Below are 15,140 nucleotides of genomic sequence, written 5' to 3'. Positions count from 1 at the left end.
CCTAGACCTAAGATCACAGTTCGGAAGGGACAAGAAAGATGCATCAGATTGTGAGGAGCTGGATGCGAAGAAGAATTGAACCACATCATGTATCAATCAATCAAATGGATCAGAGCTGCCAGCTACACACCAACAAGTTAAAAAGCCATCACAAAGTAAGGAAGGGAGGGAGCATGGCACGTGTATGGAGGAATGCTTAGATAAGTGCATTGAAGAGGAGACGGACAGAGATGAAAGGAACTGGAGGACACAGGGCATGCATGGAGTAAAGCTGGAACATGTCTCAGATGCAGAGAATCCAGCACATGAAACAGAAGGCATCCAAAGCATAATAAAACCATTCTTCTTAAATAAGAACAAAGTATTGAAATCAAAAAGCACAATGGTTTCAGAAAAATTAATAGAAAATGACAAAGACTGAGGCTTATTCTAGGTGACAAGTGAGATTGAAGGGGGACAGGTCAAGAACTGGGGAGCATCTGAGGTCTCACCCCCACTGCAGCTGGCCACAGTTTCACAGAGCCTGAGAGAAAACACACCTTTCTGGGATGGAGTCAAAGGGCTTTATTATATATATCACCATGAGATGTATGAGCATCTCGGTGTCAGCATGGTGGTCTGGCTCTGAATCTCACAGAACCATGTGATTGGTGTGAGATGAGGACAGGAGGGACAGGAGCCATTCCCCTCCACTCTGGGGACTGGTGAGACATTGGTGGTGATGATGTACTCTCCCGGAGTGACTCTATTTCCCACACATGCACAGAAACTGCCTGGTATTAGGGGACAGTGATGACACACACTCTGACACTCTCAGCAAGGACATGCAGGGATGCGCAGGGTCCACACTGGACGACCTCTCAGCAGCACCCTCCTCATATTAAGGGAGAGAAGTAAAAATTCATACTCCAGATGTCTGCCCAGCAGCATACGATGCTTATGAGTAAAAACACTGGAACTTTCCCCTAGGGAAAGAGGTCTCGATATCGAGTTCATGTACTAGGGCAATAGGGGATCCTCACAGGTTTGAAAGAATTCTGGGACTATGGAGGCAATGAGACCTGAGCGTATGAGGAAAACCTTGACCATGGCATTCAACCTTGAATGAAAATCCTGCAGGGAAAAACATGATCTAATACTAGAGCCCATGATGGTGATGTGGTGTGTACAGGGTCTGAGAAAAGACAGTGGCATTCACTGTTTTTATACTATTAAAGGTGTTCTGAAAATATAAGGGCAATCAACCAACATTCTCAATCATACACAAATTTGGGAAATAGTTTTCTTAAGGACTGTTCCATAAGAAAAACGATAAATGGACAATTAACCAGTCAACCAAATAATATGTTAAAATAAAGATAATTCATTCTCTGTAAACTAATACAGGTGGAGCATCCATAATCCAAAAATGTGAAATCTAAAATGTTCCGTATCCAAAAGTTTTTGACGCCACAAGAGGGAAACTCCACACCTGGCCTCGTATGACAGGTCACAGTCAAAATGCACGTGCACCAAAAATATTGTATAAAATTACCTTTGGGCTATCTGTATAAGGTTTACACAAAACTCAAGTGTCATTTAGACTCGGGTCCCATCACCAAGAGATCTCACTACTGCACAGGCATACATTCCGAAGTCTGCAAAACACCACTTTTCAAAACACCTTGGGTCCCGCGCATTCGAGAGATTTCAACGGCTGTTCACTCCTGAAACGTTGATCTCTAGCACAGATGCAGTGCTGTTCCATCCCTGTGCCTATTATGGTGTGGATTAGAATGTCCCCCAAAGGCCCATGGGTGCTCAGCCTGGGTCACTATTGGGAGGTGGTAGAGTCTTTATGGGTGGGTCTGAGTGGAGGAGGTTAGATCACGTGGTGTGTGCCCGTGAAGGGGTAATGGGCCCTTCCTGTCTCTTTGCTGTGCAGCTGCGTCAAGGTGAACAGCCCCCTCTGACTCTCTCTCCCACCATGATGCCCTGTGCAGCCACAGGTCCAAGCAAAGGGCCAAGTGACCATGGACCCAACCTCCAAAATTGTGACTCAGAATAAACCTTTCTCCCTTTAAGGTTTTCATCTCAGATCTTTGGTCACAGCCACAGAAAGCTGAGGAGCATGAGGCTTTCTGATATCTGCTCTGGTCCCAGCACTACCATGAATTTTCTCTCTGGCCAAAATAAGGGCACTTACTTACTTTTTTAAAAATAATCAAAGTATGTTATTATAGAAAGAAAGCTTTTCTCCTGCCAGCACTTACTGTCCCCCCGGGCAGAACAGAGGTCCCCGCGTATACACAGCTTCAGAGGGTGGTCGGACCCTGTCCGTCGTCACCACTTGAATGACTGGCAGGTACTCCTTCTGGGAAAAGACTGTGATGTCACTGGTACTGGAAAACCACAAAGGGACCCTTAAGATGACTCCAGTTGACACACACACTCACAGAGTCACCTGTGATCTCTTATTTGAATCTAACATTTCAGGACTTAATGGAACACTTAGAAACATTTTTGGCATTTTGAGAGCACAGAAACTGTTAAAAATTGAAATCAAAATTTCTCTGTAATGATTGTGACTTTGCAGGCCACGTAGCCTCTGCAATTGCTCAGCTCAGCCACAGGCACTAATGATGGGCATGTTTGTGAGGTGATCAAAATTTATGGACACTGAAATTTGAACTTCATAACAATTTTGATGTGTCATGAAACACTCTTCCTTCCAACTACTTAAAAATGTAAAACATTTCTTAGTTCATGGGCCAGACAATAACAGGTAAGTGGGCAGATGTGACTCAAAGCAGTAGTTTAGCAACTCCTGATCCATTTGCCAATTCCTGAACTCACCGAACACAGAGAATAAAAGGGGAAAATCAAGAAGGGGGGTCATTTTGCAAGCACAGGATAGTATTTTCACGATAATCAAGCATATAACTGCTCTTTAAAAATTAGTCTCAGGATACTACTCAAGTGATTATCAATTACAGATATAAATAGTTACAGATTTAGATCTTCACAGAATTTTACCATTAAATATTTGAAATCCTTTTATGTTTATAGGGTATTTCTTTCCTCAATAACTTCGTAAATTATAAAATTAAACCTACAGATCAAAATGAATTAAATAGAATATTTTTATAAGTAATACACAGGTTATTGTATGTGAAAGTTCTGTGAAATGCTGAACCCAGCTATCCAGTGGACAAACATGGATAAGACCCTGAGTGAGGCATTGAGGACATATAGGAAAAATACTGTGTGTGCCCCTGAGTACACAGCCCCCTGGGCACTAGGTTCCAACCATAGTTATGGCCATCAACATCTTCCTACATGTGAGTGACTGAGAAATACAACCAGGTCTGGAGCAGGCGCTGGGAGGGCCTGGGGTCCTGGTCACAGCTGTGCCACTCCTATTCTCTCTGTCCAAAATAATGGCATTAATCTCTTCTTTTGCAACCTGTTTATGTTTATTTTGTGTCACTCAACTGTGTACGTAATCTGATTCAGAGACAAAGCACCCTTACTCTGGTTCCTCATCCTGCTCTAGAATCTCTATAGAATCTAATAAATACCCTTGTCCTTAAGTCACTCATTTCTAAAACCTTCCTTGGCATGGATTTATGGCCAAAGATCAGAATAATTAATATCAAATCATGTAAGTCCTTTCATAGTGGCAAAAATAAAGTTTTTGTAAATTTTTATTAAAGACTTTAGGTATCAAAGCTTGAAATTGGAAAAGATAGAAATAAAAGAAAATGGCTATATTAAGATTTTCATCATGTAAATAAATGAAGTAATCTGTAATGCATAAAAGAGATATCAATTAATGTAAGTCAGGTACTCTGCAATATGTGAAATATTTAGTGATAAGAAAGATTATTTCTCATATCCAGACTAATATCCCATAACCTTACCTAGTTATTGATGTTTGTGCAAAGAACAGAGCATGAGTTATGAAGTGTCACCATCATTTAGCTCTGGAGTGGACTGATGGTTGACAAGCAGAAATGTTCTCCTAGGAAACAGGATAGGTAAGCTTAGGAGATTGTGTATGGACACAGCAGGCATCAAAAACAGCATTTTCATGCTGGTAATCGCCATCTCATCAAGGTAGTCTAGTAGGGGAGCTGTACTTCTATGAGCTAAGGATGCTGGAATTTTAAAAACTCATTTTGCATAGAAGCTCCAAGCTTCTTCATGTTTAATGCTGCATGCAAAATACTGAGCTTGTGTAAGGTGACAGCTTGTGTAGGGCACCTCAGTTGCATTGGAGGAGATACTAAGTCTCCCCCTCCCCCATTATTTTGGAGAGCTCCCAGTCAATCATAAAAAATGGCTAACATTTTTCACCAATTTTTTTGTTGGTATAGGCAGATCTCAACCTTTGCAGATTTATATAGATGATTGAAGATTTGCCATGGTTACCAGACTTCCTTAAAATTTCTTCAGCAACTGGGACTTGTTTTTTTATTTCTTTTTTCCCTATTATTTTCTGAAATATATACTACAGGTAAAATAGTCCTAATTTGAAAATCTAAAATGGGAAAAACTCTAAAATATAAAACATTTTGAGCCCCAACATGATGCCATGGGTGGAAAACTCCACTCAAGACCTCGATGGTCAAAGTCAAAATGAAGATGCATTAAAAATACTGTATAAAGATCCCTTTAGGCTGTGTGTATACAGGGTTCAGACTTGAGTTTCATCCCTGAGATATCTCATTAAGTATTTGCAAATCTTCCAGATTCCCCAAATGCAAAATCTGACACACTTCTGATCCCAGGCATTTCAGATAAGGAATACTGAGCCTCTAGGTAGTGTAAACATGGGAAGAGTATATTTCTAGATATGATAACCCCTTCCAGTACTATTAAAAATTCAGTAAGAGAACTTTCAAAAACTTTTTGCTTGAAAGTTTCCATTGTTCTAGAAATTATGCTTTCCTAAGAAATGCCATGACTTCTAAGAACTACTATTAATTGTTTACCAAGAGATTTGATTTGATGCAAAGTAGAGCTATACATTTGGGGGGTTGTTGAAAAAGCCAAAAAGGAAAAATGTTGAGTTCACCTCAACATTTAATAACTAGCTTAGTAATAAAATACATATAATGGTCCACAACTAATCTTAAAATCTTTCCAGTTTTTCATCTTCTGTTTCATTGACCTCTTGCCTCTCTCCTGGCCAATTCAGCCTGCATGAATTAATTACTATCATAATACAATTTGTCTTGATATGTGCTAGGACCCATCTTATCATCTTGATCTTCATCTTAAAAATCATCTTGCTTATTCTTTGAGTTTCCATATGGATTTGAAAATCCACTTGTTGCAAACCACACCAATCAGTAAAACACTTGGCATTTGTTAGAAATCCCATGACATTTATAGAATAATTCGGAAAAATGACATCTTTAAAAGAGGGCTTCTCAATAGCAGTGTTATTGAAGGACTGCATAGTTTTGCTCCATGAGGGTTGTACAGTGCATTGTAGAATGTTTAGCACTTTTTTTTTTTGCACTAGGGATTGAAACCAGGGGTGCTTTATCACTAAGCCACATTCCCAGCCCTTTTAATATTTTATTTAGAGACAAGGTCCCATTGAGTTGCTTAGTGCCTCGCTAAGTTGCTGAGGCTGGCTTTGAACTTGTGATCCCCCTGCTTCAGCCTCCCAAGGCCTTTAGCACTTACTAAAGACACAGAAACATTCCTTCCTTTGTGACCACAAAACTGTCTTCAGAAAAAACAAGCATTCCCCAGGGGATCAAAAGCATACTTGATTGAGGACTACTGCTTTAAGCTACTATTGACTCATAGAATCTATGACAGTAGTAAATCAATCTATTTATTTGTCTTCTAAATCTCAATAATTTTAATATAAAAGTATTAGACTTATTCTAAAGAAATTTACATTGTAACATAGCAAATACTTGTTACTAAGTCTTTTAGTGTTAATTAATTTATGCTTTTATAGATATTCAAGTAATTTCTCAATACTGATTGATCACAAATTCAGTGTATCAATTGAACTCTTCATTCATCCTGGTGGTATTTCATTATATTACCTTCAATTTTCTGTGTAGGCAGTCATGTCATTGGTAGGTAATGATGGCAGCTTTGTTTCCTTTTTTTACAAGCTTTTCATCAGTTGTTTGCTGTGTGTGTATGTGTATGTGTGCGTGTGTGTTTGTAACTGGCATGTGATGAGCTTTTGTGTATTCTACAATGAATGGTTGCAACGTCAATTTTCTTAACTTTAGTTTTGAAATACTCTTGCCTGTTTCACTTACTGATTCTCCCAAGTCATGTTAAAATCTTCCAGTATTTTGAATAATTTTTCTATTTCTCTTTGCTTCCTTGCTAATTCTTTCTTGATACACTTTTTTTTCTTGATATACTTCTTATGGTGCATATGAAACTTGTTGGAGCATCTCATGAACGAATCAGCATCATATAGGGTCCAACTTTATCCCCAACAGTGTGGTTTTCTTTGTCTGACCTAATACAGCTACACCTGCTTCCTTTTGATTTGTATTTACCTGGTAAAAATGTCTCACCCCTTTACTTTCAACTTTACTGGGTGCTTATGTTCTCTTCTGTGAAGCTATGATTCTTTAAAAAATATAATATGATAATGCCTAACGTCTGACTTCAAAATGGACAGAGTGGCCTCACATTCATTGGGGTTAGTTAGACATCTGGATATGTTTAAACTTTCTTATATTTTGCTTTCTATCTACCCTGAATAATAATTAAACAAAAGTCCTAAGACAAAAATATGAAATAATAATAATAAATATAAAACAATATTATATACAGCTGCAGGGATCATCCTAACTAGCAAAATAACTTATGGATTTTTGGAGAAGTTGAATTCTATGATGTATGTATATTTCAGAGAATGTATAAAAGACTCTTGAACAATGTTTACTATAAATTTATACTTATAGATTGACTTGGAGCATAGCTTAACATTTTACATTATTAGAGTGCCTTTTACATATGTGTATTTTATGTTAAATGTTTGGTATATTGGAATTACTGTAGAAATTTAATGAAAAAGTCTTGCTTTAATTGGTGTATATCTAAGTATCTTTTTTTTTTCATATACTGCTTTAAATGAGCTCCTGACTACATCAAACAGGAGCTAAATGGGTAGGGGATATAGTTGATTCCTTTTATGCAAAACCTCTTGGAGTTCCATTGTGTTAATGGAGTTCCCATGTTAATGTTTACTCACAAATTCCTAAGAAATATATAGTATTATCTCCTAAATATATTTAAGACAAAGCTTTGGAGGAATTCACCTTCTGAATTATTGCCATGAGTGCCAGATTGCTCAATTAAACTGAACTTCAGAGACAGACACTTGACTTCTTGTTGAGTGGGAGACTTACCAATTGCTTCCAATTGAAAAAGAATAAAAAGCACATTATCTGGTATTCACAGTGAAATAGTGAATCTTTGGTCAGACAATTTAATCTTTCGATTAACTGAAGGTATTTCATCCAAACTTATACTTTTAAATTACTTGAGCATCATGTAATTACTTATTTGTTCTGATATGCCTGCTGTGTAATTAACTATGCATAACTGAGGAATAAAAACTACATTTCTGTGCAGGGACAGCATGTGGAAATCACCATTCATCCTGGTCACTGTCATAGCTGCAGTGATACTGAGAGTCCAGGCAGCTCCCCTCTCGTCCACAAGTACACTTTTATGCATCTGGCAGAGAACCTCCCCAGTAAGTGTGGGTTCCATTGGTTCTTCTAGCCCACCAGCTCAGTGGCATTCCATCTGAAAGACAAGTATGAGAAAGGTGACATCTATTTTGCCCCTCCCCCCGTCCAAAATAGTTCCCTTTATTCCCAGGTCTAAAATGTATGTGTGTGTGTGTGTGTGTGTGTGTGTGTGTGTGTGTGTGTGTGTGTGTGTAAGAGAAGAAAGATACACTTCACTTCAGAAGCTATATTTTACCTCTGCCAATAAAAATGTAGTTTCTCCAAATATATGGGCCAAGTTTCTCCCCTCAGTGTTTCAATATCTAGGCTTAAATAATCCTCATCATCTATTTTTATTTTATTAGGAAATGAGTCCTTAACTTACTTGTACATGGATATCACATATTTTCCATAAAAATAACATTCAAAAAACATTTGCCATCAAAACAACAGTAAGAGTAATTTATATACCCAGGATGAATTTGTTTGAGATGACAAATGCCCCCGGAGCAAGTTCAATGTCATACAGAAACAATGATCTATCACTCCACATTTTTTTTAAAAGAAAAGTTGCTATACATTAGGCCTTTGGAAAGGTATGGCACCCTCTGTAAGGACTTAACACATATTTTTGAGATATGTGTTTTTCTTGTATTACAAAGCCTGACTGTTTATCTGGAGGCTAAATAAATGCATGGATAGGTCTTCTTCAAGTCTCAAGTGAACATGATGCTGAGAAACCAAGTCTGCCTGGTGCAGATGTTCAGTGCCAACTCCCCAACCCTGGCTGTGGTCAGATGACAGAGCTGGGCACTTTCTCAGCTCTACAGAACCACATGCTAAGACAAGGCATGCTTTGGGGGTGGGGACCAGGATGCACATCGCAGTGAGCCTGAGATGATTACAGAAGCAGGTGTGCAGGTTAGCTCTCTTAGAGGAAGATGAAGGAGAAGATAAATTGCAGTCATCCCAAAATTAGAGGATGAAGAAAATGAAATTGGATTGCTTCAATCAATTTCCCAAATGTGCTTGGTAATTTGGTGCTGTATTTCAAATTTGTAAGTTGTTATTGTTAGGCCTTGAGTTGAGATCTGGAACTTATCCCAGGTTCTGCCTTTAATGCTTAATACAACTCAATTATGATTCATTTATAGGTAAGATCTCTGCATTCATCATCCTCACTTTCACTCTCCCACCCCCTCAAAAGAAATTTAAAAAATAAAAGCAATCCTGAGAAATTTATGGAGGAGTAAATATCTAGAACCTGTTAAAAATACATTGAAAGCTTGTTACTAGGAAATAAGAGATACTCAGAAAATTTAATATTCTTTTCTCAAAATGCTACTTTGAGAAATGCTACATTACTTCCTTCACCACTACACTTGCCTAGATTGAAGTGTATATCCTAGTGCACAAGGATGAATTTACCTGGAAATCCCCCTGTAGAGTGGTAAAAAATAATTTTTTGAGAGATAGCAAATATCTTTGGTTCTGCTCAAGTGTCTTAAAGTGTTCTAGAGAACAATCAAAAGACTTCAGGGGAATTTCCAGATGATGTAGACTTATCTTTTCCTGCTTCTTCCGACTAAGCACAATGATAAACCTTGGAGATAACACACAAGAAGAACCACAGGAGATTCTGAAAGGAGGAAAGAGGAAGACTAACTGGTTAGGACCCAGAACTGGAGGGAAATTATCATAGTTTATATAGAATTTCATTACAATTCCCCATTCATGTTAAAACAAAAAGTTTCTCAGAAGGAGGATAGATGATATGGATTAGAAAATTAGCTCTAAATAAAGAAAGAAGGAGCATTAAAGAAAGAATAAATGAAGATAAAATATAACATTTTGACAATCAAATGGGGTTCATCCCAGGAATGCAATGTTCAACATATGGAAATCAATAAATGTGATTCATCACGTCAATAGACTTAAAGATAAGAACCATATGATCATCTCAATAGATGCAAAAAAAAGCATTCGACAAAATACAGCACCTCTCCATGTTCAAAACATTAGAAAAACTAAGGATAATAGAAACATGTCTCAACATTGTAAAAGCTATCTATGCTAAGCCCCAGGTCAACATCATTCTAAATGGAGAAAAATTGAAGGCATTCCCTCTAAAACTGGAACAAGTCAGGGATGCCCTCTTTTAACACTTATAGTTAACATAGTTCTTGAAACACTGGCCAGAGCAATTAGACAAAAGAAATTAAAGGGATACAGATAGGTAAGGAAGAACTTGAATTAGCACTATTTGCTGATGATGTGATTCTATACCTAGAAGACTCTAAAAATTTCACCAGAAAACTTCTACAACTAGTAAATGAATTCAGCAAAAGTAGCAGGATACAAAATCAACACCCATAAATCAAAGGCATTTCTGTATATCAGTGACAAATCCTCTGAAAGAGAAACAAGGGAAACTACTCCTTTAACCATAGCGTCAAATAAATAAATAAAATACTTGGGAATCAACTTAATGAAAGAGGCAAAAGACCTCTACAACAAAAACTACGTAACATTAAGGGAAGAAATTAAAGAAGACCTTAGAAGATGGAAAGATCTCCCTTGTTCTTGGACAGGCAAAATTAATATTGTCAAAATGACCATATTACCGAAAGTACTATACAAACTTAATGCAATTCCAATCAAAATTCCAATGACATTCCTCATAGAAATAGAAAAAACAGTCATGAAATTCATCTGAAAAATAAGAGACCCAGAATAGCTAAAGCAATCCTTAGCAATAAGAGTGAAGTAGGTGATATCACCATACCAGACCTTAAACTATGCTACAGAGCAATAGTAAAAAAAAAAAAAAAAAAAAGCAGCATGGTATTGACACCAAAAATAGACTTGTAGACCAATAATACGGAATAGAGGACACAGAGACTAACCCACATAATTACAGTTATCTTATACTTAGACAAAGGTGCCAAAAACATACATTGGAGAAAAGATAGCATCTTCAACAAATGGTGGTGTGAAAACTGGAAACCATATGCAACAAAATGAAACTAATTCCCTCTCACTCACCATGCACAAAACTTAACTCAAAGTAGATCAAGAACCTAGGAATTAAACCAAAGACACTATGTCTATTAGAAGAAAAGTAGGCCCAAATCTCCATCATGTCGGATTAAGCCCTGACTTCCTTAATAAGACTCCTATAGCACAAGAATTAATATCAAGAATCAATAAATGGGATGGATTCAAACTAAGAAGCTTCTTCTTAGCAAAAGAAACAATCGGTGAGTTGAAGGAAAGATAGAAATTTCTAACATTGGAAATGAAAAAGAAGCCATTGCTAATGATCTGATGGACATCCAAATAATATTAGAGGACTATTTTGGACAACTCAATGCACACACATTTGATTATTGATATGAAATGGAGCAACCGCTTGAAAGACACAATCTACCAAGCCTCACTCAAGGAGGAATAATCTAGACATCTCTATGTTATGGGTGGGATCACATCCCCAAAACAAGTTACACTGAAGTCTTAACCTTCCATACCTCAAAATATAACTTGAATATGTGGTCTTTGTAGAGGTAATTGAATTAAGATGAAATCATTAAGGTAGGCTCCAATATAATGTGACTTGTCTTATTTTTTAAAGAAAGGTAAATATGGACACTGAGCTAGACACACACAGAGGTAAGATGATATGAAAATACACACAGAGAATATCATGTAAAGTTGGGAGGTTGGAATGATTAATCTACAAGCCAAGGAATGTCAAAGATTGTCCACAAACCAACAGATGCCACAAGTTTCTGTTAACACTTTGATTTTGTAATTCTAGCCTTTAGAAATATGAGACAATGATTTTTTTCTTATTTTAAACAACCCATGTCTAGGACTTGGTTATAGCATCTATGAGAAAAGAAGATAGATTTTATTATTAAGTAAAATTAATCAAGAATCAACAGTTTTTCCAAAACAGAAGGTTCAGACCCAGATAATTTCATCAGAAAATTCTACCTAACATGATACCAGTTCTCCCCAATGTGTTCAGGAAACAGAAGGACAATGAATACTTCCTAATTTATTCTAAAAGGCCCACATTGCCCTAATACCCAAACTAGGAAACATTTTACAGGACAAAAAAGAAAGAAAAGAAAAGAGAGAAACTGCAGAAAAATCTCTCCTAAATATAGGCATTGAAATCTTTAAAAGTATTAATCAGCTGGATCCAACAGTATGCAAAAATAATTATGACTCATACTCAAGTGGGATTTATTTCCACATATGCCTTGAACGTCATGGAATTAATTAACATTATTCCTCACATCAACAGCCTAAAGAAGAAAAACCATATGGTCCTATGAATAGATGAAGACAAAGTGCTCAATACAATCCAATAGCCATTCGTGATAAATAAAAACTGTCAGAAGACTTGGAATACAAGAGAATGCCATCCACTTGGTGAAGAGCATCTAAAAGAAACCTACAGTTAGCATCAGACCTAAAAGTGAGGGACAAGATAATTCCCCATGAAGACTGGGAATGAGAAAAGGGTATCACTGCTCACCACTGCTTTTCCACATTGTACTGGAAGTTCTGGGTTATATAGTAAGCAAAAAAGGAAATAAAGTATATAGATTATAAGGGAAAATTAAAACTCTTTTTTTTCACAAATAGCATCACTGTCTATCCAGAAAATCCCTAAAAAAACTCAACAGCAGAAATATCTAAACTAGAAAGTGTTTAGCTCAAGACTACAGGACAGCAGTTGATTGCTTTCTTATATAAAACAGTATACCACTGGAAGATGAAATTAGAAGCACAACATATTTTACACTAGATCTAAAAGTTAAATATTTAGGTATAAATTAACAAAATTGGCACATAATCTATATGGGGAAAAAGTATAAAATTCTGAAGAAGGAGATCAGAGAGGATCTAAGTAAATGGAGAGATATATAATGTCCATGGATAGGAAGAACTGAGAGTGTGAAAGTGTTAAGATCTTCCCAAACTGATCTATAGATTTAGTGCAAGCCTCATTAAAATCACAGCAAGTTCCTTTGTGGATATTGACAACTGATTCTGAAGTTTACATAAAAAGGCAAAGACTGACAATACCCAACACACTACTGAAGATGAATTAAGTCTGAGGACTGGTAGCACCTGGCTTCAAGACCCACTACAAAGCCACAATACTCAAGACAGCATGGCATTGGGAAAAGAGTAGATAAATCCATCAATGAGACAAAATAGAGGACTTACATATACATCCACACACAGATAATCAACAGAACTTTGAAAAAGACCAAAGATAACTGAATGGGGAAAGTACAGTTTTTGCAAAAGTGGTATTAGAACAACTAACAATCCACATGCAAAACAAGGCAAATTGAGGCACTGTCCATCTTTCATATCAAAATTAAAATGCCATACAACAAAACTTCTGGAAAGTAAAAGGAAAAAATCAAGTTGACCTTGGGTGTGTCAATGAGTTTTTAGATGCAACAGCAAAAGTCCCATCAATGAAAATAATTTTATAAAGTGGATTTTTTAAAAACTAAAAAGCTTCTAAAATGAAAAACACTAATCTAATAAAAGACTTGTATCTAAAACATGCAAATAATTTGTAGAACTCAATAGTTCCATAAGTAACCCAATTAGAATGAGGCAAAAGATCTGAACAGATACCAGAAAAAAATAAGATCTATTGATGAAACGCAGAATATGAAGATACCCTCAAAATCACATGTTATTAGGAAATGGCAAACACAAACAATAATGGGATACTACTGCACACTTGTAAGAATGGTTAAAGTTCAAACACTAATCTTTTCAAATGCTAGCCATGATGTAAAGCAACAGAACCTCTCATTTATTGCTGATTGGAATATAAATGGCTCAGGCATTTTGGAAGACAATTTGGTGCTTAATAGGCTTACCATGTTACCATAAGATCCAGCAATTATACCCCAAGGCATTTAAGCAAATTAGTTGAAAATATATGTGGTTGGAATAATTCTCACCTGCTACATAGAAATCAAGACATTGTGATATTGATGCAGGGTAGACATATAGATTTTGAAGACAAAGAATCAAGAAATAGACCCACCACACAAACATGCCCAAGTGGTATCTGGCAATGTTGAAATGGTAATTCAAAAGAGGAAGGACAATCTTTCAATAAATGGCATTAGGGAAACTGGGCCAAACTCTCACACACATAAAAATCATCCCAAAGTGGAACATAAAATATAAAATATTTTCTATAAAATATAAACCACTAGAAAAAAAATTTAAATCTTTAGGATATAGAATTAGAGAAAGAATTCTTAGACTTAACAGCAAATGTACAACCCACAAAAGGGGAAAAAATGATAAATCTGACCTCATCAAAAGTAAAACTTTTGCTAAAGCATAAGGAGGATGTGGGAAAAAACAAAGTCTTATAAAGTGGAAGTTTGGGGAATGTAAACTAGTATGGCCACCATACAAACCACTTGGGCACCTTTTTTTCCTTTATAAAATTAACCATGTAATTACCCAACAATTGTGATCTTGGCCATTTTGATCCCAGGAAAATGACACTGATGATCACACATTCATAATGGGTACAACGTTCTAATGAATCTCAAGGAGGATTATGCTGAGTGAAAAAGTCCATCCCCAAAGTTTCTATTTCTGATTCCATTTATATAACATTCTTCAAATGGAAAATAAATGGAGAACGGATTAGTGGTTGCCAGGGGTTACCACTAATGAGTTGGAGGTGGAAGCAGGTGTGGATACTGAGCCAGAGGAGGCTCATGCCGATGGAAATCTTGTGTATCTTGACTGACAAGGTTGTGATACTGCACTGAAGTTTTGCAAGACATTGCCACTGGGAGAACTGGGTAAAGGTACTCGGGTTCACTTGATGATTTCTCACAAGTGTGTATGAATGTGCAGTTGGCTCAAATTTTTAAAAATTCATTTAAAAAACCAATAAAATCCTAAGGGAAAACTATGGGCTCTTTTTCAAAAGAAAACCAGAAAACTTTCAATGACTGGAGTAGAATACTTCATTTTCTCAATTATTTTAGCCCTAACACAGTAGTTTCCAAAAGATCACTGAAGATTTTTTTCAAAATTCCAAGCCCAGGCTGTTCCTCAGATCAGTTAAATTGTAATTTACAGGTATAAGACATTTGCAAAGTCCAATGTTACTTCATTTACAGTGTTGCAAGGTGTCAGATTAAAGTTCTTTCTTACTTGCTTGTACACATTATAAGGCAAAGCAGATCAGAGCTTACATCCTAAGGAAAGTTCAACCTATGTTACCCTTCTATGTCATCTCTTCCCAAATCAGGAGCTTCTGAAAGGTTTAGGTTCATTCTACATGTTTGTCTGGGTTGTTTATATTTAAAATTCTCCAGTGGCCCCTTTGCCACAATAACAGAGAAAAATGAC

At 36.6% G+C, this 15,140-nt stretch overlaps 1 pseudogene; it reads right to left on the bottom strand.

The window, feature by feature from the left end:
* Positions 1–15,140, bottom strand: part of LOC120884867 (contactin-associated protein-like 3) — a 224,659-nt pseudogene that overhangs the window by 36,277 nt on the left and 173,242 nt on the right.

This window comes from Ictidomys tridecemlineatus, chromosome 7 (genome assembly GCF_052094955.1).
Source record: "Ictidomys tridecemlineatus isolate mIctTri1 chromosome 7, mIctTri1.hap1, whole genome shotgun sequence".
Classification (NCBI taxonomy): domain Eukaryota; kingdom Metazoa; phylum Chordata; class Mammalia; order Rodentia; family Sciuridae; genus Ictidomys; species Ictidomys tridecemlineatus.
The sequence above is the reverse complement of the archived record's forward strand: the minus strand, read 5'-3'. Positions and strand labels throughout refer to the sequence as shown.